The sequence below is a fragment of the Scyliorhinus torazame genome, chromosome 13 (genome assembly GCF_047496885.1).
Source record: "Scyliorhinus torazame isolate Kashiwa2021f chromosome 13, sScyTor2.1, whole genome shotgun sequence".
Classification (NCBI taxonomy): Eukaryota; Metazoa; Chordata; class Chondrichthyes; order Carcharhiniformes; family Scyliorhinidae; genus Scyliorhinus; species Scyliorhinus torazame.
The window spans coordinates 157,508,169-157,532,548 of NC_092719.1; the positions used below are offsets into that span (position 1 = coordinate 157,508,169).

Here is a 24,380-nt window from a genome sequence, read left to right on the forward strand (position 1 = left end):
CATGGCGCCGAGGTCCCTGGTTCAATCCCAGCTCTGGGTTACTGACTGTGTCGAGTTTGCACATTCTCCCTGTGTTTGTGTGGGTTTCGTCCCCACAACGCAAAGATGTGCAGCGTAGGTGGATTGGCAACGCTAAATTGCCCCTTAATTGAAAAAAAATGAATTGAGCACTCTAAATTTATTTTAAAAAACAATAAATTATTTAATGAGGACAGTCTGGACTCCTGTTTGCTATATTTATGCAGCTGCAGGTCCTGGATCTTCAAAATCAGAATTATCTCTAAATCGTTGCAATGATGCCAATTGATCAGTACGGTATACAGTTTTGAATTGTGCAAAATATATCAGTGGCCCTGTGGTAACACACTTTGAGTGTATTATCTTTCTTTTTCACTTGGGAAAAGATTGTTCCTGTGTAACAGCTTTTCTGTTTGTTTGATATAAGTTTAGAGTATCCAATATTTTTTCCCCCCAATTATTGGGAAATTTAGCATGGTCAATCCACCTACCTGGGTTGTGGGGGCAAGACCCAAGCTGACACAGGGAGAATGTACAAACTCGGACAGTAACCTAAGGCCGGGATCAAACCTGAGATCTCGACGCCGTGAAGCAGCAGTGCTAAACACTGTGCCACCCCTGTGTAACAAGCTTTTCATCCTGAGTTTTTGTACAGGGGGAATGATTTTAATGTTATCCGGAAGCGTCTCAGTGAAATATGAGGAGAATTCAAATCATTCAGTAATTTTAAGATTAAGCTAAAGTACACATTTAACTGTGAGGAAGATAACATTTAGGCAAAGTATTACGCTTTGTTTTATTTGTTCATGGCATTTGGGCATTACTGGCATTTATTGTCCACCCTGATTGCTCTTGAGCAGGTGAAGGTAAGCCTTTTTCTTGAACCACTGCAGTTTGTGTGGTAAGGTGCACCCACGGTTTTGTTGGATAGGATGCTCCAGGTTTTTGTCCCAGAGATGATGATGGAACAGCGATATATTTCCAAGTCAGGATGATGCCTGACTGGAGGGGACTGGAGGTGCTGCTGTTCCCATGCACATGCTGCAGTCAATTTTGCCTCAGATCTGGAATGTAGCTCTTTTGCCTATGTTACAAGGCTGTAATGGTGCCTGTGGACAATTCTGCACAATGTTGGTATATTGTGTGTATGCCATTGTAATGTCAAAGTGCTCGGCAGAGCAAGGGTTAATATGGTACTGGAGAATAGCACCAAGCAACAGTATGATGTATAGAGTCACGTGGTATAGACTCTGGGAGAACAATCTAGACAGAACTCTAAAGCAGCCTACCTGCATGGCAGCAGGAGACACATATACCTTCCAGTCAGTAACCTGGGATCTGTAAACAGTTAAAGACTACCATTAAATAGTCCATGTTTAAAAATACAAGCCTTAAGATCTCATAATTGAGAAAACTAAAGAAGCAATATCACAACAGAGTGGTCCAGGTGGATCCCAAACTGAGCACTGCTGAGAAGGCTACTGATGAGTAAGTGCCATTGTATAGCAATGTTGTTGCCACCTTCCATCATTTTACTGATGATTAAGAGTAAAATGATGGGGTGGTGATATGCCCTCAGTTTGGTGGATGGGGTGTACTTGGGCAATTTTCAACTTTATCAGGTATCTTCCAGTGTTCTAATTGCACTGGAACAACTTGGCTGGAGGCATGGCTAGTTCTGGAGCACAAGTCTTCAGCACCACATGGGATGTTGTCGGGGCCTAAAGCCTTTGCTTTGTGCAATGGTCTCAGTTTTTTTTTTTTTGTTGTCATGTGAAATGAAAACTGTCATGTGTGGTGCTGGGGACCTTTGGAGGAGGCCAAGCTGGATATTCCATTCAGTACTTCTGGCTGAAGGTGGTTGCAGATGTTTCAGCCTTGTCGCTTTAATTGATGCACTTTATCATCATTGAGGATGGGGACATACATGGAACCTCTTCCTCGCGTCAGTTACCTGCGTCTTCTCTCAAATTTGGCTTCAAATTCTTGAACTTCTGTCAACAGCAAGACTAATCTTCTGCCCTGAGCTACACCATAAGACTCAGCTATTGAGAGTCTGTTCTGCATCTCTGTTGCTTTTACATTATTATGAAATAATTAATATCCGCTTATGGTCTTTTCCTCACCACTTCTGTTCCATGTTGACCGGTGCCTAACCTACTGAAGCTACAGGTTTATCAGCTTCAGCTGCAGTTTGCTCCCTTTCTAGAGTTCCACTCTCTTGGGCTGAAGAACATCTCTCCACCTCTTCTTGGTCTGATTGCAATCTCCAGTAGTGTCACTTTCAGAAACAGATTCCGCATACCCCTGGATCATCATTCCCATGGGAGTACCACCGTGCATCGTGTGATAGACTAGCCATCAAGTACCTTATGGACATCAAGCCATACATGTCTCCAAATTTGGATAACTTTTGATGCTCCATGCTGGCCCACTCCTACCTGCAACAGGATTGTCCCACTATGGGACTTCTGACTAAATCTGGACTGTTCCCCCCCCTCTCTTTTTTGTTTACTATCAGGATATATGTCTCCTAATAAATGCTTTATAAAGAAGCCTATGTAGTTCGATACTTCCCCATGTCTAGTTGTGTGCATTTTGACTGCAGCTCCAGGGCCCATCACCATTGCAATATCCAGTGCCTTCATTGCAATATGTGGCGAGCCCTCCAGTGTCCACCATGATACTGGATACTGGTGGACAAAATCTTAGTGATCACATTCACTGTCTCATGGGCAGCATGGTAGCAGAGTGGTTAGCACAGTTGCTTCACAGCTGCAGGGTCCCAGGTTTGATTCCTGGCTTGAGTCTCAGTCTGTGCGTAGTCTGCACGCTCTCCCCGTGAATGCGTGGGTTTCCTCCGGGTGCTCCGGTTTCCTCCCACAAGTCCCGAAAGACGTGCTGTTAGATAATTTGGACATTCTGAATTCTCCCTCTGTGTACCCGAACAGGTGTCGGAATGTGGCGACTAGGGGGTTTTCACAGGAACGTCATTGCAATGTTAATGTAAGCCTATTTGTGACTGTAATGATTATTATTATTCTTAATAATTTTCAAGCAAAAGCTCATGTTAGGTTTCATGTGATATCAATAAATCACTGAAATATAATGCCAAGGTTAAAAAGGGTTGGAGAGAAGTTGATGCTAGGTTGAGTTTTAAGTGGGTGCAATTGTGGATAGTGAGGTTAAGAGTGAACAAAGAAGGGCATTCTACACTTTGAAGATCTTGGAAAAGAATGAGGTTAATTTAGGAAATGAAAATGATTTTGTCAAGTGCAGATGAAAGGAGAGTGAATTATGTGTAGGATGTGGAATTTAGAGCTCAAAGAATGATAGGAAGGCTCAGAGGAGCAAATACCATTTTAATATCAATGAGACAACAAAAAGATTAGATAATAATCAAAAGAGTTGGCGTGTACGGGGAGAAGTTGGAGGTTAGTACCACCTATTGGATAACTAGCTTGTTCTTGTATTCCGTACAGGTATTAGACATTTCCAAGATACCAAAACAACAACCATACAGAAAGCCCTAAGAGCCAAATGAAAAGTGCACATTACGCAGGATAGAAGAAACAGATATGAAGATGGAAAGAAACAAAAGCATAATTGAAGAGCTATTAGAATGGAGAACGGTGGATGGGGTGGGTTTAGGGAGGGAGTTAGTTGGGCACAAGGAGGCCAGGAGTTTTTCCCAAGGAATAGCTTTTAGAAAAGCTTCTCCTGAGTGGTGTTTCAGTGATAAACTTCTAGATGTTAGTTATGCCTGTGCTTTTAGATGCAATTACCATTTTTCTAATCAGTTCTATTACTCTTTGGAGGGCAATACGCTTTTCTGAATTTTGGAAAAATAGGAGGGATAGGTGTGCATGACATATTTCAGATGTTCTGTCTCCATGGCCTCTTTTGCATTTCTCTCACCTGTGCCGCAACATTTCGGTTATCCGTTGTGTGCACATTAAGGACCACTAAACATTAAACTTCACAAACATGATTTTTCTTATAGAAAGAGCAGGCATTGAGCCAGAAACTCAAGTTACCAACATTTACCAACTTTCATACATTGCCACAACTTCATTCTTGTGGTTTGTGGTGCCATCGGAGCCATTTGATTGACTTATTGCTGTGTAACTCACCGCCAGCTATGTATTATTATGGTTTAAATAGTTTGCTGACAAATCTCTGATCTCTGATAGCACAGCTCCTTTTTCAAATGGCAAACAATGAGTCCTCTCCCGCTGTGAAAATCCTGTTGGCTTCAGCACAAAACACTGATCTGTGAGTGTATGTGACAATTAGCCGTTGATGTGTTGTTAGCAAGAGTGTTTACTCTTGATTCATATAATAGTTTAATTGATGATTTATAAAGCTCTACTATCCCAAACTGAAGTCCATAATATGGCAGCAGCTGTCAGCACAGCACGGATAATCTACAAGATGCAGGTTTTGCAGAATTTATTTCTGATTGTATTTAGATATATTAAGCTGGTCTGTGCAATAAGGAGCAGGATTTTGTCAGTGGCACACCGTTCCTGACAGTGGAACCGAAAGAGTGCATCACTTGCACTCTTGCTGTTTCCCGCTTCCCACGCAATTTCAATTAAAATTTGAAGTGCAGGTGGGAGATGCGTGCGATTTCGTGGCAGGCGATATTTTTCAGTGATTACAATGCTGCAGCTATGGGTGGGCTGCAAGCGAGCCTTCTGGTCTAACAGGTAGGCTGTGCATCATGGCCAGAGCTTTCCAAACCAACTCTATTGCCATTAACATGGGGCTTGAGAGCACAGAGGTGACATGGGTATTTTTCCAATTGAAATTACTTTTGTAAATATTTCACTTTCCATTAGTTTCACTTTATTCACGTTTGCCTCATCTTTATTTCTTGAGAGACCAGCTCAGTCAAAGAGCTAATTGCAATGCTATACCTCATGTTTGGCACACATTGATGGCTGTAAAGGAGTGAAGGACATTTATTTTATTGTGGAAGAAACAATTTTGTGTTTTTTTGTTCACTCTTTATTGCCAAGTTAATGTCCATTGTTGTACTTGACACTCTTGGACATGGCTGAACTTGCAGGCTCGACTGGCCCTCACTTTGATGCATAAATGAGATTGTCCGGGATCACTCCCAGGAGGGAAAATTGAAATGTTGGAGGTGAATTCTAAGTCCTGTAAGGACTCTGCCAGCCAACATCTGAGATGGGCCCATATGTGGACTGTAGTAACACTGCCCCTCATTTAGACTTCTCATTTTCTATGTTTGACTGACTGTCCCCATCTACCCGGACACCAGGCCATTCCCACCCTACTTTCCACATGCCTGGCCCAAGTCTACATCCTTGCCTCTCACCACTGATTAACCATTGCTAATCCTGAGATTCAGTGCAAGTTACCAACCTCCTGCTTACTTGCCTTGTGCCGTAGAGTTCAACAAGGGAAACTGCTGACCCTGCATGCAACTGTAAAAAGCTGACTTGTGCATAGCACCTTTTAAAAAAAAAAAAAAAAAAAAAAAAAAAAATGCCTTTATTGGCATTTTCAATTCTATATACAGTTACGTTTTGTGTCCATCGTTGTGCAGTACATGTAAGATGTTCTTGTCTATTTACATTTTCTCACCATCTGTCTCGGTGCTCTGTCTTCGCCCCCTCCCCCCGTTCGCATGGGGGTCTGCCCCCCCCACCCCCTTCTGCTCTTCCCCCTTCCCCCCCCTCTTTTCCCATGTGTTTTCCGCAACACCATTGTTGCGTCCCCTTCATTCCCTTAGGTTCCCGCTTCTCTTCCTCCCTCTCCCTCCCCCTCCCCCCTGGGTTGTGCTTTCCTGTAGTTTCTTTCTAGTTTTCTTCGACCAGGTCTTGTTGGCTTCGACCAGGTCTTGGAACCGGCCGACAACTTGTCCCCATGCTTGAAGAAGGAAGCCTTCCTCTGACCCTCGGATGGTGTACTTGATCTTCTCCAAGTGGAGAAATTCCAATAGGTCTGCCAACCAGTCTGCAGCTGTGGGTGGTGCTGCTGATCACCAGCTGAACAGAATTCTCCAGTGTGCAACTAGGGAAGCGAAAGCTAGAACATCAGCCCTCTTCCCCATGTGTAGCTCCGGCTGCTCTGATACCCCAAAGATTGCCACTGTCGGGCACAGCTCCACCCTCACCCCCATAACCTTGGACATTGCCTCCGAGAAGGTTATCCAGAACCCAACAAGCTTGGGGCAGGCCCCAAACATGTGGGTGTGGTTGGCAGGGCCTCTCTGGCACCATTCTCATGTATCCTCCATCTCCAGGAAGAATCTGTTCATTCGGATTCTAGTTAGGTGCGCTCTGTGCACCACTTTAAACTGCATGAGGCTGAGCCTTGCGCAGGAGGAGGTAGGTTGGCCCTGCTCAGTACTTAGCTCCAGAGTCCCCACCCCACTTCTGTCCCCAGTTCAACCCCCCATTTCCGTCTGGTCTCCTCTAGCGGCGTTCGAGCCCTGTCCAGTAATTGTCCATATATTTTCCCACAGTTCCCCCTTGTTATCCGTATTCATCAAGTCCTCTAATAGTGTGGTCTCCGGGGCCCGGGGTTACCCTACTGTCTTTTTGTGGAGAAAGTGTTTTATTTGCAGATGTCTCATTTCTTGGCCTGTCGGTAGTTCCAACTCCTCTGTCAGTTTGTTCAGTGTCGCTAGTCTGTTTCCTATGTTGAAGCCCCTGACTGCCAGCGTTTCCCCTGTCCTGTCTTTATTTCTTAAAAGTGGTGGCTAGCATGGCCGGTAGGAACACGTGGTTTCTGCAGATGGGGGCCATGGCAGACATCTCGGTCAGACCGAAAAGTTGCCGCATTTGGTTCCACGTTTTCAGTGTGGCAACTACCACTGGGCTGGATGTGTATTGAGTTGGGAGTGCCATGATTAAACTGTCCACATTTTGGAAGAGGGCTCCACCACGCTTGTCAGATTCCACTTGTGGATCTGCGTCCAGTCTCTGGCTATTTGGATTCCCAGGTAGTGGAATCTGTTTTGGGCTAGTTTGAATGGGGGTACCCCCTGCTCTGTCCCTCCCTCACTCGGGTTGCGCACAGCACCTTTAACCAAATGTGACGTGGGTGCGCCAAGGTTCTTGTGAGCCGCTGACTTTATCTTGAAGAAAGGACTTTATTTAAAAAACAATTAGACATGCCAATGAATATTCGTGCATGCAGAGATCTATTGCACGTACAAACCCACCACAAGCCTGTGTGAGGCCTGGCACACACGGTGCTGACTATATCTCTGCATCTCAATCCACCATAGCGAAGTTGAAATTTCCCATCCTGCCTAATTCTGTCACCCTGCGTGCTATGTTTCCTGCTCTTAGTGGGCTCCATAGAATCCCCCCCACGATGTTTTTTCTTTGCCTACGAGTGCCTTGAAATATCTGAGCAGCAGCAGCAGATGGATATGTTGCAAGTTGTATTTTACAGACTTTTTTCTGCTTAAATCTCACACAATTCATACAAGTCACACTTGATTTTAAGTATGCAAAATTGTAGCAGGCATTATATTCTAACGGGGGAAAATATGGCGTAATGGTAATGTCACTGGCCTAGTAATCCAGAGGCCCAGGCTCTGCTGTGGGGACATGACTTCAAATCCCACCATGGCAGATGGTGCAATTCAATGAATAAACCTGAGATATAAAGCGGGTCACAGTAATGGTGACCATGACAACCATCATAGACTGTTTGCTAATGTAATTTGGGGGAAAGAAAACTGCCATCATCACCCAATTTGGCCTATATGGCACTCCAGGCCCAAAGTAATGTGGTTCACTTTTAAATGTCCTCTGCAATGACCCAGCAAACCTCTCAGTTCATGGGAAATTATGGATGGACCACAAATGTTGGTCTTGCCTTTGACGCCCACATCACATGAAAGAATGAATTTAAAAATCATATCTACCACAATTACACAAAGACTTTTTAACAGCATCTTTTTTGTGCAAGCCCATTTACAATGGATCTGCTTTATCTTGCAGTTATAATCCAATGTTCCAGTGGAGGTCTTGTCTGTAAATTCTTTTTGGGAGAAGACCTTTTCGTAAAAGCAAGGTTGCAAAATATATAATCTTCAATGCATTTTGGTTTGTCTCTAATAACTACGCTGCATGGCATTATCAGTTCCTTCACAAGTGGATGTGGGAGAGAAATGTGGTAAATTTACTTCAAAGTGCTGCCAGTTGTGGAAATCTCATTGCTCAGCAGGCCAGAACAGAACAGTAAGATACTGTCCAATGCTTGCATTAATCGGTAGTCTTCCAACTGTTGTGCAGTTTTCCTGGATCTACCTATTTTTCCTCAACTGTGTCCCAGATGCCCTTCCAGTATTCCCTTGTCCACCCATCAATCGGGTTTCAAGCTGTTATCAGAGCTCAGGGTTTTATTTTCCCCTTAACATCTCTGGAACTGGAAAATATACAATGAATAAGAAGTCAAGAGTTATTCTAATCAGAGCGAACAGAACTGCTTTTTAAACAGCTGAGTCTGGTCAAACTGACCAGTCTGAGTACTTCATTAGTCCCTGGACTGATGGCAGGCAGCCAGAGCATCTGCTTGAGTTTCTGGAACTTATCTCAAGGGGTGAATGAGGAGAAAATATCTCTCGTTTTAGTTCATTATTCACACAATAACTGCATTTAAACTGTCCAAGTATGTTTGATTGTCTACCATGCTGAGAGATGTAACTTAAATCATGCTTGCTTTAAGTATTGCTTCATCTGTGGTCAAACAGATGTAAATCTGTTGTGACTTTGCATGTTTCAGTGATTGTAAATGAAATTCACTCTCATAAGTGAATCGTGAGCCTAGTGGATGCAATGGGATCTCTATATTCTGGCAATACAGAAGTTATGGGCACTGCACTTGAAAATGTGAATTGAATAAAGATTCATGTAGAAGCAAAGAATTTCAGCAGGTGAGTGAATTAAACCTGTACTACTCCAATTCAACCTCACTGTTTCTGAAGCAGCAAAATAGTATCAAGAGGTCGTCAGATACAGTTGCTTGTGCCGCTGCTGTGCTTGCTGAGGAATTCGAGGAAAGGAGCATTGGAATGAAGCTACACTATTCTTTCAAGTTTGATGCAAGACTGAGAGTCTGATTTTGACGGGGACAAATTAAGTTGAAGAATGTCGTAATGTTTTTTTCTTGATAATGTCAGCAAGTGTGCATGTTTCAGAACTTTCCACAGGAAGAAAATGGTGAACTTTGGGCACCAGGAGAGCAGAAATGACAGTTGCCAATGTTTTGTGAATGCATAAGTCTCCTCCCTGATATTTTAAAATAAACCGATTAGCACCTCCTTTTTAAAGGCGAAGAGTGGAATATGATACCAGTGTATTAAATGTTCATGTGACAACATCATCAGTAATTCCTGCTTTTAATCTTTTAACCATGACTGCTCAGGGACAATGATAAATGTAGAACTCTGTTTGAATCAATGGTGTTTTATTGAGCACATTGCTTGAAACAATTTTCAGGGGAAGCTGTGATAAATTAGTTGCAGCTGGATTTAAATTAGACACTTTGTTGACCAGGATGGGGATCAAGCCTCTTAAAATTCCCCATCGGTGGGTGCGTTAGTATTGGCAGGTAGAATGTACAATTTTGAATGCTTGAATTTTTGGTCCCTCTCAATAGGACAGGTTTATTGCTGTGGAATGCAGTGTATTACTGAGACGTGCCTCTTTATCATTGCCATGGAATAATATATCAGCGCTGACGTGCTGCTGCTGCAGCATTGTGAGCCTTTCTCAGCAATGAAGAAAGTGCTAAGACCCTACATGGTGAAGCAGTAACATGCTGTATCACTGTATGTAGTTAAAATTGATCAATCGACGTAAGTATCTTTGTATGGCCTCATTCAGTCAAGTGCTGTGTTTGTATAATACCTGAATCTGTGTGTATCTTAATGGGATAGGATGGTTGTAGAATAATGAGATTAAAAATTAAAATCAATTTTTTTTTCTCACTTGAGGCCTAAATTTTGATTGCTCCTGGACCCAATGAATATTCACCAAGAACATCTGCAGTGGCATAAATGCAATTCTCAAAGTAAGTGAAAGTAATGATAGCTGCTTTAGTAGTATTGCTGGAGGATAAAAGGTAACAGATAGTGTTTAGTAATCTAGAGATACTGCAGCTGGTGAATAACTACCAACTTTGTAAACAGCTAAATGCAGCAAATGAACTGATTACAGGCTTTCAAGTGAGAAACAGAAGTGACCTTGTTCTTAATGTTTGTACACTGTACAAAGGAATTTATAGTACATTGCACAGCCGTTACTGAAAAGAGTTCAATTGCATAGAGGTTGGGTGTGACTTGATACCATGGTTATCTGGGCAGTATACAACATCCAAGGATCAAACAAAAAAAATCTCACAATATTGGACTAATACAAAGTGTGCTATATGGAAAGAAGAGTTCTGATTAAAGGTCATCAAGCTGAAATATTGGGCGCGATTCAGTGGACTTTAACTTGAGTCCACTGAACGGCGAGTTTAGTGGGGTGTTTCTCAGTGCCTACAGCGACGAGAAAGACCACTATTCAACGTCACTTTACTGTTTCGGTTTGGTCTCGGTGAGGAACTCCCAGTCGCGGCCACTAAGTCCCAGGCCATAATGGATCATTTAAATATGTGCGCCTGAATCTCGCCCAGCGAGAGCGAGATCACAACACATCAGGAGGTACTGTTGAATCTTGCGAGACGTTTTGAGCATCGCAAATCTCTTTGCCTCCCGCAAGATTCAAAGGCCTTATCCTGACACTGAATCGCGCCCTATAACTCTTTATTTCTTCACAGGTGCTGCCAAACCTGCTGAGTTCCTGAAGGTTTTATTTTTATTTCAGATTTTCAGCATCCATAGTACCTTGCTTTTGTATCCATGTTAGCTGTTGCCTGATCAGACTCAGTTATTGGCAATAGGAAGAACGTTCTCAGTAAGACTTGCATCTAGTAGTTATATAATTTATGAATCTAATTTATATCTTACAGTATACTGCTACTATACCAAAGCCTTGGAGAGGGTGCAGGGGAGACTTGCTCGAATAATACCAGGGATGAGGGGCTTCAGTTATCTGGCGATGCATCAGATGCATGGAATTTAGAATTCTCATTCTTGTTCTCAAATCTTTTCATGGCCTCACCCATCCTATCTCTGTCACCTCCTCTAGCCCCGCAGCCACGCGAGATATCTGAATCCTATAATTCTGATCTTAAAAGCACCTTTGATTTGCTTCACCACTGGGGGCGTTGCCTAGATTCTAAGCTTTGGAGTTCCATCCGGACAGCTATCTGCCTCACTTTCCTCTGTTAAGACGCCCATCAAAACCTTCCTCTTTGACCAAACGTTTGGTCACCTGTCCTAATATCTCCTTATAGGACTTGGTGTCATATTTTGTTTTCTAATGCATCCTGTGAAGTGCCCTGGGTTGTTTTATTCTGTTAAAGGTACTGGGCTGGATGGTGGTGGTGGTGGTGGGGGGGGGGGGAGAATGCATGTTCCTGCAAGAAATTGGGACCGGTGCCGGTTCACCGATTCTGTGGGCCCTGGAAAGTGGCAATTTCATGCATTACGCCGCGCCGCCTGGGGCCATTGCTGGAGGCCTGCTCAGACATTCTCCGCTCCCGACCGGCCGAAGTTCTGACGGCATGGAACTAATGTGCTCCAGCCGGTCGGGATACTCGCGTGGCGGCTGCGGACTCAGTCCGCGGCCTCCCTGGTCGGGGGCGGGTGGACCGGAGGCCAGGGGGGGCCTTTTGGTGGCCGAGGAATGCTTTTGCTGGGGTTGAGGGTCGGCACGCGGCCGATTTGGGGGGGGGGGGGGGTCTCATTTGTGTGTCTAGCTCCGTGGTCTGAGTCCGCCCTGGAGCACGGCGCGGTGTAGGCCGCCGCCGTGAGCATGAATGGCCTCCGACCCGGAAGTGCGGGGGACCGTACCTGCAGCAAAAGCGGCGAGATCTACTCCGGGTCCCTACTAGCCCCCTGCGGGTCTGGGAATTCGTGTCCATTTGTTCCAAGTTTTTCTGGCGAAAAACTGTACGTTTTGACACCAGCGTGGGGACAGAGTCCCAATAATGGGGAATCCAGCCCACTATATGAGTTGTTGGATGTGAAGTGTTTTGAGATGCGGTAAAAGGTCACATAAAGATAACTCCTTTCTTTCTTGCATATTCTGACCATGTTGGTATTCTGTTGCTTAGGAGCCAGCAGTCACTGGTTCGGGAACATGACTACTTTGTGCACTTTCAGTTTTATATATTGTTATGGTTCTGAACCAGAGCCAAAGGTTTTTTTTGGTAAGATCCAGTTCGGGACCAATAACATTTTGCTTAAAGTGGACAAAGTTTGAGATCTTTACATTTGCAAAGAAAATAATGCCACAAGATTCCACCACACAAACTTTACTTATGAAGTCAGAAAGATAAAATAATTTATAATATCTATCTTATATGAGTTAACATGAGGTACATGTTAATTAATAGGCGAACTGTGGTCCAACACACCACACAGCACAATAAATGGAAGATGTAACCAAGACAGATCCCATGGATTTCTCAAAAACCCACCCATGGATCAGTAAACACGGAGGGTGGGATACAACGACCCCCAGCCGGGTTGGAGAATCGCCGGGGGGGGCGGCGTGAATCCCGCCCCCGCCGGCTGCAGAATTCTCCAGCGCCGGGGATTTGGTGGGGACTGGAATCATGCCGCGCTGGTTGGCGGCCGCTAGCAGCGGCCTCCCCTGGCGATTCTCCGGTCCGCGATGGGCCGAGTGGCCGCCCGTTTACGGCCGGTCCCGCCGGCGTAAATGACAACAGGTACTTACCGGCGGGACCTGGCTGCGCGGGCGGCCACCGGGGTCCTCGGGGGGGGGGGGGGGAGGGAGATCTGGCCCTGAGAGGTGCCCCCACAGTGGCCTGGCCCACTATCGGGGCCCACCGATCCACGGGTGGGCCTGTACCATGGGGGCATTCTATTCCTCCGTGTCGGTTGGTGTAAAAGTCCGTGATGGCCGACGCGGAGATGAACCCCCCCTGTGCATGCGCTGGGATGACGCCAGCACACGCTGGCACTCCCGCGCATGCGCCAACTCGCGCCGGCCGCCGGAGTCCCTTTGGCGCCGGTTGGCGTGCCGCCAAGCCCCTTCCGCGCCGGCCGGCGCGGCGCTAACCACTCCGGCGCCGGTCTAGCCCCTGAAGGTGCGGAGGATTCCGCACCTTTGGGGCGGCCCGACGCCGGAGTGGTTCATGCCACTCCTTTGCGCCGGAGTTGCCCATCCTGCTGATGAAATGAAAAAATGAAAAAATGAAATCAATGAAAATCGCTTATTGTCACGAGTAGGCTTCAATGAAGTTACTGTGAAAAGCCCCTAGTCGCCACATTCCGGCGCCTGTTCGGGGAGGCTGGTACGGGAATTGAACCGTGTTGCTGGCCTGCCTTGGTCTGCTTTAAAAGCCAGCGATTTAGCCCAGTGTGCTAAACCAGCCCTTAACCGCAGAATCCCGCCCTGAGAGCCAACCAAGCTCAGTGAAATTCTGTTTCTCTCACAAGGGGTTCCAGCCATCATCATTGCACAACTCGTCTTGGAACTCTCTCTAAATGTTGCTCCAGCACAGATGACCTCAACGATGGTTCACTGTGGAGGGTTTCAATCTCATCTCCCAAAACTCCATTCCCCTGGATTCAGAAATGTGTGCTGAAGCGCCAATTCACAAGCACAACCTCAGCTTTCAGCCATACTGAGCAAAACACTACTGTTCAAAAGCAGAGAGTGCTGCCTCTTTTGATTTCCGGGATTCTCCTTAATGCTATTCAATTTCCGGAACCCTTTTCCATTGCCAGGGCTTCTGCCATGCACTTTCCACTTTAAATCTGCTGACCCAAAGCTCCTTTTCTACTCAGGGCCTCTTTTTCTGCTCCTCTCCCTTCATAACTGGGACCACTCCCTGTCCCTTGACTGGGACTCCCTTTGGGACCCTCCCTGTGACCTGTATGGACTTTGCTCAACTTGACCTGGGTTCTTTTTCGCCGTTTTCTTTTTTTCCTCTACATGCAATCGTCCTGAGTACTCCAAAATGCTCTGTTGCTCGTACACGGCCTTCTTCATGGCTGTGTGGGCGTATAAACCCCCAAGTGATTATGGGAGTTGTAGCTCCCAGCCTCCTGGTGATGAGGTTAGCCTGGATCTCATAACAAGTGTCCAGTGCTCCTTAATATGCATTATTGAATACAATACATGCAGGAGGTCTGGGTGCACATGCCGTAACAACTTGCAGTCATAGATAAGTCTTTCTTAGACAAAAAGAAGATCAAGAAGAGGAGCAAAGCTAGCTCTCAGAAGAATTCACAATAAGATGTTTCTTTGTGTTTTGTTTCCACGTGCCCTAATTCTTACAGAATATAGATATTCAGCCATTTTTCAAAGCCACAGCTTTGATAGATTAAACCTGCTACAGATACTAACGTGGTTTCATGATGCAATGATTGTAACCTAGCCTTTTTCATTTTTCTTTTATCCACATTATGTTAGAGGAGGACAGGTTGAATAGTGGATCAGTGCTACTTGAGTCAAGGTAAAGTTTTTCTTTATTATGATTTGGATTTCTTTATTATGATTTGGATTACGGAGGATTAGTTGTTGAAGGGTGAACCAGGGTAAAAACGGCATTGCACAGTCTTATCTATTTTAACTACAAGGCAAGCAGCTTTGCTGTTTTAAAAGAAAACTTCAATGAAAGAACTGTAGATCTTTTTCTTTGAAAAGTGCTCAATCTGGGGATGAAAGGGATCATTTCTGATTTGGCTGGATGATTCCTGTAGCACTGATCTGGTGGCAGGCTGTTGTGGTTTAAAAACAAGTTATTGAGGGCAGCACGGTGGCGCAGTGGGTTAGCCCTGCTGCCTCACGGCGCCGAGGTCCCAAGTTCGATCCCGGCTCTGGGTCACTGTCCGTGTGGGGTTTGCACATTCTCCCCTGCGTGGCTTTCGCCTCACAACCCAAAAGATGAGCTGGCTAAGTAAATTGGCCATGTTAAATTGCCCCTTAATTTAAAAAAAAGTTATTGCATTTTGATGATGACATTTGTGAGTTTGTTACAGGAGACTATACTGACGAAATTGAGTCTCGGGCAGAAAGTGCAACACATTGGAAAAATAGGGAATGCTGGAAAAACCCTGCAGATCTGGCAGCATCTGTGGAGAGACAAACTGAGTTAACATTTCAAGTCCAGATGATTCTCTTCTCCAATAAAGAGGCGCATGCCCTATTTTTATTTCAGATTTCCAGTGTCTGAAGTATTTTGCTTTCATTGTATTAAAAATAGCTTGCACTCGAGGAAAGACAATAATTTAGTATGTTCAAAAAAATAGCTAAAATCTTTTCATTTGAACAAAAATACTTTTGCTTTTATCCCAGTGCCACACCCTTTCACCAGTCCAGACGGAATCATGAAAATCTACTCTGCAGCAACTGTTTCACATCCAGACTGCCAACTGAAGGATAGCAAGAAGGCCCGGCACTCAATGGATGTGCTATCTGACCCTTGAAACAAAGGCAATTTTCTAAAAGTGTTGTCACATACTCCTTTCTACATTTTAAACAGTTGCTGCGGCCAAAGGCGAACGTGGCCTCTTGTTGCCAGGAAGACTCTAGTCTTCAGTCTGTGTGGCTCCATTGGTAACACTTTGCACACACAGGCTGTTCAGCAATGTACAGTTCAGATCGAAATGCAGGCTTTTTTCAAAGTTATTCTGGTAAAATCATTTATGGCAAAGTCCATATATTGTTGACAAATGTCTTGCAAACACAATATCTGACCTGACTTCAATTATTCACATCTGTACAGCACTGAAAGACAATCACAGTGCAACATCTCTGGCTTGCACTGAACCATGCATGTTTAACCCCACTGCCTTCTGTTCAGAACAGTTTTTTGATTGACTTGAATAAAATGTGGTGCAATTAAATGCTTTTTTTCCTTTCTGCCATAATCTTAGTTCCCAAATGAAAACATTTCCATGATAGCAATTCCGTTATTTGAAATGTAGATGATTGGTGGAGGGGGGTGCGACTCAGAGTCACATTATATCAGCTGAATGTTCTCTCTTTTCTCTGCCTCCCAAAGAGGAAAACTGACTGGTCAAAAACAAATGCATTAGAAGCGTACAGTTCAGTATCTGTGCCTGAAAACCAGACAACTGTTTTCTCTCGTCTTTGGCTGCCACGGAAGTTGATATCTTGGATGTTGAGACTCTCGATAGTTTAATAGGTTTAATACTCTTTTCCCAACTGCCGACAAAATAAATGCACACAAATCCCAGGAGCCCTCTTTAAACACTTGGTGAGCCAATTTGGAACTGAGTACCATGGACATGGCCCACAATCAAAGCTGAATGGATAAACAGACATCAATCAAATGCTGTGTCATCACAGAAGTTACCAGAAGCTAAAGATGTGTAAGATTTGGTATTATATCACTGCAATGACATAATGTATGTTCAGACCAGAAAGCTGGCTAATGTTTCGAGTGCATGTGTCTTAGACTGTTGCAGTAAAATGGATAGAGAATTAAGTGATGACACCCTGGCAAGAGCATGGTCAGTTCCAGCCCCACTCATCCCAGAGTCGCAACACAAGTGAATTAACCAATAATTCTTATAAAAATACCCAAAGTCTTTGGTCCTTGGCTGCCCAATAATTGCAGTCACCAGGTTTGTAAGTTTAAACACATACTGTTTATTTATACCAAGAACTATCATGAAATATGCGGTAATTACAAATGGATAACAACAAGCTAATACCTACTACCTACTTTAACTGTCTCACCCTTTACTCACACAGGCAAGTCAGACAAACCGAGAGGTGGGAAAGGGGTAAAAAATAATCAGGATGTAAGTCGAAAGATAAGAGTCTTTGCTTCAGACGGTGGTTCTTTCGCACTTTCTTCACGGCATACCTGAAGACTGGTGTCTCTGGTAACGGTCTTCTTTGTAGAGTCATTTATTCCGAGTCCCTGTAGTTTAGAAAATGCAGTAATCACAGGCTTTATGGAGAGGCATTTTATTTCTCATCAGACTGGGCCTTGAGCTCGAGGTTCGATTTTAGGCCTCCATCTTTCTGTTGAGACACTTTATTTCACATCAAACCTTACTTTCAGCTCGCGGTTTGAATTTAGCAATCTGTATTTTCAGGAATCCAACACCTACAGGCTTATTGGAGAGATTTTAGCTGGATCTATTTGGAAAGAATTCAGTTGAACTCTTCCCTGGGCTGCCAGAATCAAAACTGAAATCAAACTGGAACCTCAGGACTCTGAAAAACATATCAGTGGGATCAGATCTATTCCTCACCTGTTACTGGGCAGAGCACAGCCTCTGGGCCCATTCATTGGCTACCAGCCAAATCAATCAAACCGAGATGTCACTAATACCAGTCAGTCTGCAATTACCATGTTAAATCAGCACAGCCTTCTGGATTCTTCTGTTTGAATTAAAGGTACAGGCCACTTACAGGCTGCTTGCCTTAAAGTCACAGGACTATTAAACGTCCATAGTTCAAAATGTAATGGAAAAAATAAAATAATAAGGGAATAAACAGGAACAAATAGGAAGGACCCGTACAAAATTCAAAACAGTTCAGCATTTGTATTCTTGGAAAAGTATCTAATTTTTTAGGACATTGACTCTGCGATAATTTCAGTTTGTAAGTCAGATTATTGATGAATAACAGAACTTCCATGTCATTTAAGAAAAATAGTATTGATAATAAATCTCTTAGTTTGAATTCTGTGATTATCCAAATATGTGGAAACCACATGTCATGCTGAGATAAATGTATTTGTATGCTCAGAAGAAGAGATCGAAAATCTCCTGAAAATAGTTGTCAACAAACTGTCACATAACTGACTTTCGGCCATGCATTCCCATGCTGATTGAATCCATTCCCTTGTCCATGTGCATAAATGTTCTCGTCATTTAATGTGTTTAAGGATGTGTTTTATATTGTACACTAATTATATTAATGTCAATAATAACATAAATGCATACATCCTTTTTCACATTTAAAATGGAATTCATAAGCATTTATAATGTGATAGCTCCTTGGCATCTGGGCATGTTGGACTCTGATCATGACCAAAGCACTTTCAAAAGCAATGGTGAAATTGATGGGCATCGGTGCTCATTTAAGGGCCAGCTATAATTTTTGGCCCAAATTTTGTGTTCGCCGAAGAATGGATTTTGCCATACATTGTCTACAGCTGCTCACAGACTGTGGGCTTTTCAATGGCAACTTATGGTTCGTGGGATTCTTTCAAATGGAGAGGGATCCAGGCTGCTTGCCTTAAAGTCACAGGGAGTGTGAACAGGGCAAGCAACAATATGTCTCAACCAGTTGGATTGAAGAAATCTCACTGTGGCATGCTGTATAAATTAGCATATTTAAGTATTTATAAAATCTTGTACAGGAAGTGAAAGATAGATTCAAAGGAAATTGAAAAGTAAATAATTTTGAACTTGTAAAAAAAATTTCACAACAGGAATTAAATTCTGAAGTACTGATACTCCACACTTATAAAATGGAAGTTTTAGTGCCAGAGAAGTTGATTGGTAGCAATGAAGCTTATTATGCTACTGAAAATTCACTTACACCTGAATGCACCAGTTGTAACCTTTTCTGTCATGTCTGGTATGTTGTCTCGTGGATAAGTATTAGAACTTTATGCTTGTCATGTGCTTTACTGCTGAGTCTATTGGCGATGAACTGGCACAGCGAAGCTTGTGGAAGGGTAGCGCAAATCAGATAGGAATTTATGGATTTCTGTGTTTAAACTCATATGTAGGCTGCTGGAATTTTCTGTCCAATTTATTCGAAAGGTGATCACTGGTATTCTGGCACCAAATCCAGACTATATTGTCAGTGCAAACTTCGGAAGATTGATAAAGCAGTGCTTCCTTTAGAAAGATTTCGAAGCATGTTTTAATTTTAATTTTAAATTTAGAGTACCCAATTCTTTTTTTCCCAATTAAGGGACAATTTAGCGTGGCCAATTCACCTACCCTGCACATCTTTGGTTGTGGGGTGGGACCCACGGACACACTGGGAGAATGTGCAAAGTCCACATAGACAGTGGCCCGGGGCCGGGATCGAACCTGGGTCCTTGGCATCACGAGGCAGCAGTGCTAACCACTGCGCCACCGTGCCATCCCATCTGAAAGTATGGTTAACAACAAACCCAACAGGGGTGGAAATAAAGTTGTAACAGAAATTGGGGGAATTCCCATTGTAAAACATTAAATTTATTGAGCAAAATTGGACACATCGAAGCTGTACGATCTCACAATTTTATAAGTGGACCACTAATCACAGGAGCAAAATATAATCTTCTGATTTCAGCAAGGGTAAAATTTTGTTCCTTAAACATCTGCTATTTCTTCCTATAATGAATAGGGCATAATAGATCTCTTCATTTCAGGATGATGTATCTGGCGCTATCTCTCTATGTTTCTATTTGTTCTCTTAACGAAGGATGTGTGAACTGAAAGCTATGGTTTGGCTTTTGTTGCTCTGCAAAAGGAAATGAACTGGGAATACTCCATCTGCCGTCAGTTCTTTAGCTATCAGGAGACTGATTGATTAATGTGTGCCATTCAGTAATGAACATTCTATGAATGCAGGGGTATAGTATCTTGCCAAGTTAATGCAAGAATTATTCATTCAAGGACATCGTCACGTGTCACATTCTTCAGTCGCTTTTATCACCAATTGAGTTAATTCACACACATCATCGTTTATTTCATCACCTGTGTGCAGTTCTTCCTGTTGGCAAATCTCTGAATTACTGATTGGGAGAGTTAGCTTCATCATGTGGAGATTTATTATAAATAACCAACATGAATGTCTTAAACCATCTTGGTACCTGTGTAGAAGCTGAATCAAGGTTCAAAAATACTTGGTTTTGGTTAATCAACCCCTGGTCACCACCCACTCACTGTTTATTGATTGAAATAGCCTTTGCTCTGCTGTACCCAACCTTGGTGGTGCCCTATATTATTGGCCTTTGACCTTCATGCACATTTCAGCATATAAAGTGGATACACATAGAATTATACAATCAAACACTCATGCCCAAAAAGGCAGCGATTTGCTGGGTTGTTCATGAAGAATTACTCCAAAGGAATTTACACATTTAAAAAGTGTACTGCCTGTTATTCTGCTTGAGATGATCACAGTGACACCTGGGGAATGCAAACACATCAGCACAGACCTCTCATTATAACCAGTCTTATTCCTGCTTAATTATAAGAACTCAAGCCACAGTGCGGTGAATCACTGATGAGCACAAATGTTTTGCCGAAAGTTTGGAACTTAACACAATGCCACTAGTTTGCTAATTATTTTATGATCTTCATTAATTGGCATTGTTGCTGTTGAAATCGAGAATGCCATTCTAAAAAAAGGTGTAACTTTATATGTTTCTGCCAGATATTGCACAGCAGTCTAGTTCTCAGGTAATTGGGGTAGCAAGGGTGGTGGGAAAGAAATGGATGTGCACCCGTGTGTTTGTTTGCCTGCCATGGTACATGTTCAGTGTCGTACAAAGAAATAAATGACTGAGAAGCTGATTTTTGACTGTATTGACTGAGGGGCTGATCTTAGTTAAGATAGCACACTCCCTGCTTTTTGCACAGCACCATGACAAGTTTAACAACATCTACTAATTGGCAGTTGCAACTATTTAACTTACTGTGCTGGCAACGCAGCATACTCTGTGCATTTGTGTGCCAACTGGATTTTGTTTTCAAATTCTGATATGGGAGTTAAGCGCACAATTTCCTGTCCTGGGGTGAACATGCTGACGTGTTGTACAACAGGAACCTTTCAACATTCCACTTTGGTCAGGGATTGGATGACTGCTGGCATTATACCTGAGCCTGTGTTTTCAGGATAGCAAGAACATTGATGGAAAAAACGCATAAATGCAAAACAAAAGCTTCTCCTCTCAGTGCCTCGACATGGCTGGAGCAGCTGTCGGAGCTTTTGTCCTTAGAAAAGCGAAATTTGTTCTGAGGGGTGGATGAGGGGTTCCACCAGAGATGGGGGTTGTTCATTTTACATTTTGGAGACCTAGTTGCTGCCAAAGGATATGGGGTGTGTGAAGGGGGGGGGGGGGGGGGGGGGGGGTGAAGTGCGGGGGGGGGTACTATTGGTGTCAAAACATTGAATAAAAATATTTTTTTTAAATGCAAAATGAACCGAGATTCAGGCAAGAGGACTTTTGCACTTCACAAAACAATTACATGGATATTAAGGATATTGACATTTGTAGGGGGCGATTCTCCAATATGGAACCCAAGTGTTCGCGCCGTCGTGAACGGCATCGCATTTCACGATGGCGCGAACTGGGCCCGGGTACGACCGATTCTGGCCCCCCACAGGGGGCCAGCACGGCGCTGGAGCGGTTCATGCCACTCCAGCCTCCTTTTGCGGTGCCAAATGGTATGCGCGGGGGACTTCTTTAGCGTGTTGGCCCTGATTCAACATGGCGTCGGTGTTCAGGGGCCGGCCGCGTCAGAAAGTAGGCCCGGGGGGGAGAGGCCGGCCCGCCGATCGGTGAGCCCCAATCGCGGGCCAGACCCCATCGAAGGCCCCCCCCCCCCCGGTGAAGGAGGCCCCCCCCCCCGACCGTTTGCGCAGAGTTCCCGGCAGCGACCAGGGGTGAACGGCACCGACGGGACTCTGTCGTATCAGCGCGGCCGCTCTGCCCATCTGGGCCGGAGAATCGGCGGCCCTGCCGATTCCAGCGGCCTGTGGCCGGCGCCGCACCAAACGCGCCGGCGCAAATGCCGCCGATTCTCCGCTCCTCGTGGTGCAGTTACGGGGCTCGGAGAATCTACCCCGTAATATTTCAGGAATCATGCACATCGCAAAATAGATTTTCTGTCAATAAAATGAGATTTAAGCTCGTCCTAAAGTTAAGAACTTTATTATTTTCCTGGTGTCAAATACTAATTTGCTTGACCCTAGTTTAAAGCTTTGTTTCTTGAATTGCATTGTTTTTACCTATCCATTGTGCTGTTAGTGCATTCCACCTGAACAAAAGGCCAAATCAAGAAGCAGGGTCACCTGTCTAATTTATCTTTCCTTAATGTGGAAGCTGGACTATTGTCATGACATTGATCAAAGCAATTGTAATTTCTTTCCTCACCTTCCAGAAAGGGTTCATAAAATACTTTTTAATACAAAATATCATTTATTGGAGTAGTAATGTATGGGATCTTATCCACATGATGTGCTTTTTTACTTCTCTCATGGCACTGTAACGTATCTGAAGATGATGAATACATATTGGAATGGCACAGCAGGAGCTGCAGTTCAACTGGCTTTAACACCAGCCTTCCAATCTAAAAATGATACAAAACCTGTTCTTTTCACATCAGTGCGTGGACTTCTGTGACCCCCGGTTCCTGGCTTGAAACCACATCCAATCAATGTGCATTCCTGTTGAACTCTGCCTCGAAAAGAATCATTAGAATTCAAAACCATGACTGCTGGGCATCCAGAATAAGCAGAGAATTCTGGGTCTACATAATAGGCCCATCAGATTTTGAAAAGAGAAAAGAACATCCTGTAAGGTAGCTTTAAGCACTTTGGATTCACTTCAATATTGTGAATCCACAATTGTGATGTTGCTGTTTTCCATTCGCATTGGAATGAGTTATCTTTCCTGTTTTTGTGCTTTGTTTGGCAAACAGTTGCAATGAGGGCCATCTTTTGGCAATTGAAGCATTTGGTGTTTCCACACAGATATGCCCGAGTCGTGTGGCTGCCATTACAATGATAACAAGCCACTACAGCGCTATCTGGACAGAAGCTGTACCAGTCACGAAAACAGAAAACACTGGACAATCTTAGCAGGTCTACCAGCATCTCTGGTAGAGCGAGAAGGGAACTAACGTTTCAAGTCTGGAGGGCGCTTTGTCAAAGGGAGAGAGAACTGGAAATAGGATCAGATTTATACTGTTGTTCCACAGTAGTTTGCTTTTAACTTTGTGTTTAATTCACTGTCACTTCTCATCCAGGAATGCCTACACTGAAGAAGTACTGCTCTTCTCTCCGACAGGATTTCCTTTCACCTGTTTCACCTTGTCCACCTTCTTTGCTTTCCATTTCCCTCTTGTTCTTTAAAATTTCAAGTACCTAATTCATTTTTTCCCCCATTAAGGGACAATTTAGCGTGACCAATCCACCTACCCTGCATATCTTTGGGTTGTGGCGGTGAGACCCACTCAGACACTGGGAGAATGTGCAAACTCCACACGGACAGTGACCCGGGGCCAGGATCAAACGTGGGTCCTTGGCGCCATGAGGCAGCAGTGCAAACCATTGCGCCACCATGTCGCCCCTCATTTTCCTCCTGGTGTTGGACGAGATGTTTACTAAACTCACTTTCACAGCCATATTTCACCACCATTTACATTCCCTTGGTCTTTCTGTCCACAAGATCTTTGTCAATCTCCACCTATCGCTGGCCCTGTATCCATCCCCACTCATCCATGCCCCTTCCCCCACAACAGGATAAATCTGATCCTATTTCCAGTTCTCTAGCTTTGACAAAGAGTCATCCAAACTTTCCTATCCTGAGACTGGAGCTCTTCACTTTTATCTTTGGGTTCTGATTCATGATTAGCTCTGATTATGTCCACCCTCTCATTTGTTTCTAGCCTTCTGATGTAATTTGTGGGTGCAGCCATATTGTCTCAATTCAAATGTGACAACTGACAAAATACCCTCAGTCTTGATAAAACAAACTCGGCCAAAACTAGTCTGGTCGGTTATTGAATCAGTTGGACACTAGGACTTTGGAGTACCCTGCGGCAGCCATTCAATTGAGTGTAGCCAGAAACAGCTGTCAGAAACGGCGAGGGTTGGCACAATCCAATTAAAATCCCTGCCAGCCATCCCAGTGAATCTTGTTCATCACCAGCTCTGCTGCCATTTACTGCTAATACATCTGTACCTTAAAGTCTTAAAATGTTAAATCTTGTTGCAAAATTATTTTTGTCGATCATTCATAATTTATCAGAAGTGTTATAGATTTCCCAATCTCCACAGGGTTCATAACACTTTTCCTGCAATTGCCACTCCACGTGCAACTGAAATTGGCGACAAGGTGGAATCACTGACAAAATATAATCAACAAAACATTATTTAGGAGGCAAATAATACAGTAAACTACAGAAAATCTACTTTCACCATGAACTAGTTAACGCAACCAAAAACCCAAGCTGTGTTGACACATCATACCACGGCGTCGTTGTAGATAATATCCCGAACTCCTCTCAGCCT

General features: G+C 43.9%; 1 protein-coding gene and 1 long non-coding RNA gene across 11 annotated transcripts in view; both read left to right on the forward strand.

The window, feature by feature from the left end:
• The window catches only part of magi1b (membrane associated guanylate kinase, WW and PDZ domain containing 1b), a 679,590-nt gene that overhangs the window by 91,677 nt on the left and 563,533 nt on the right, over positions 1–24,380 (forward strand). The gene's annotated exons all lie outside the window — the stretch shown is intronic.
• Positions 9,708–16,000, forward strand: LOC140388332 (uncharacterized). The gene is made up of 3 exons (XR_011934149.1): positions 9,708–9,868; positions 10,007–10,083; positions 15,450–16,000. It is a non-coding gene; the product is annotated as an uncharacterized lncRNA (long non-coding RNA).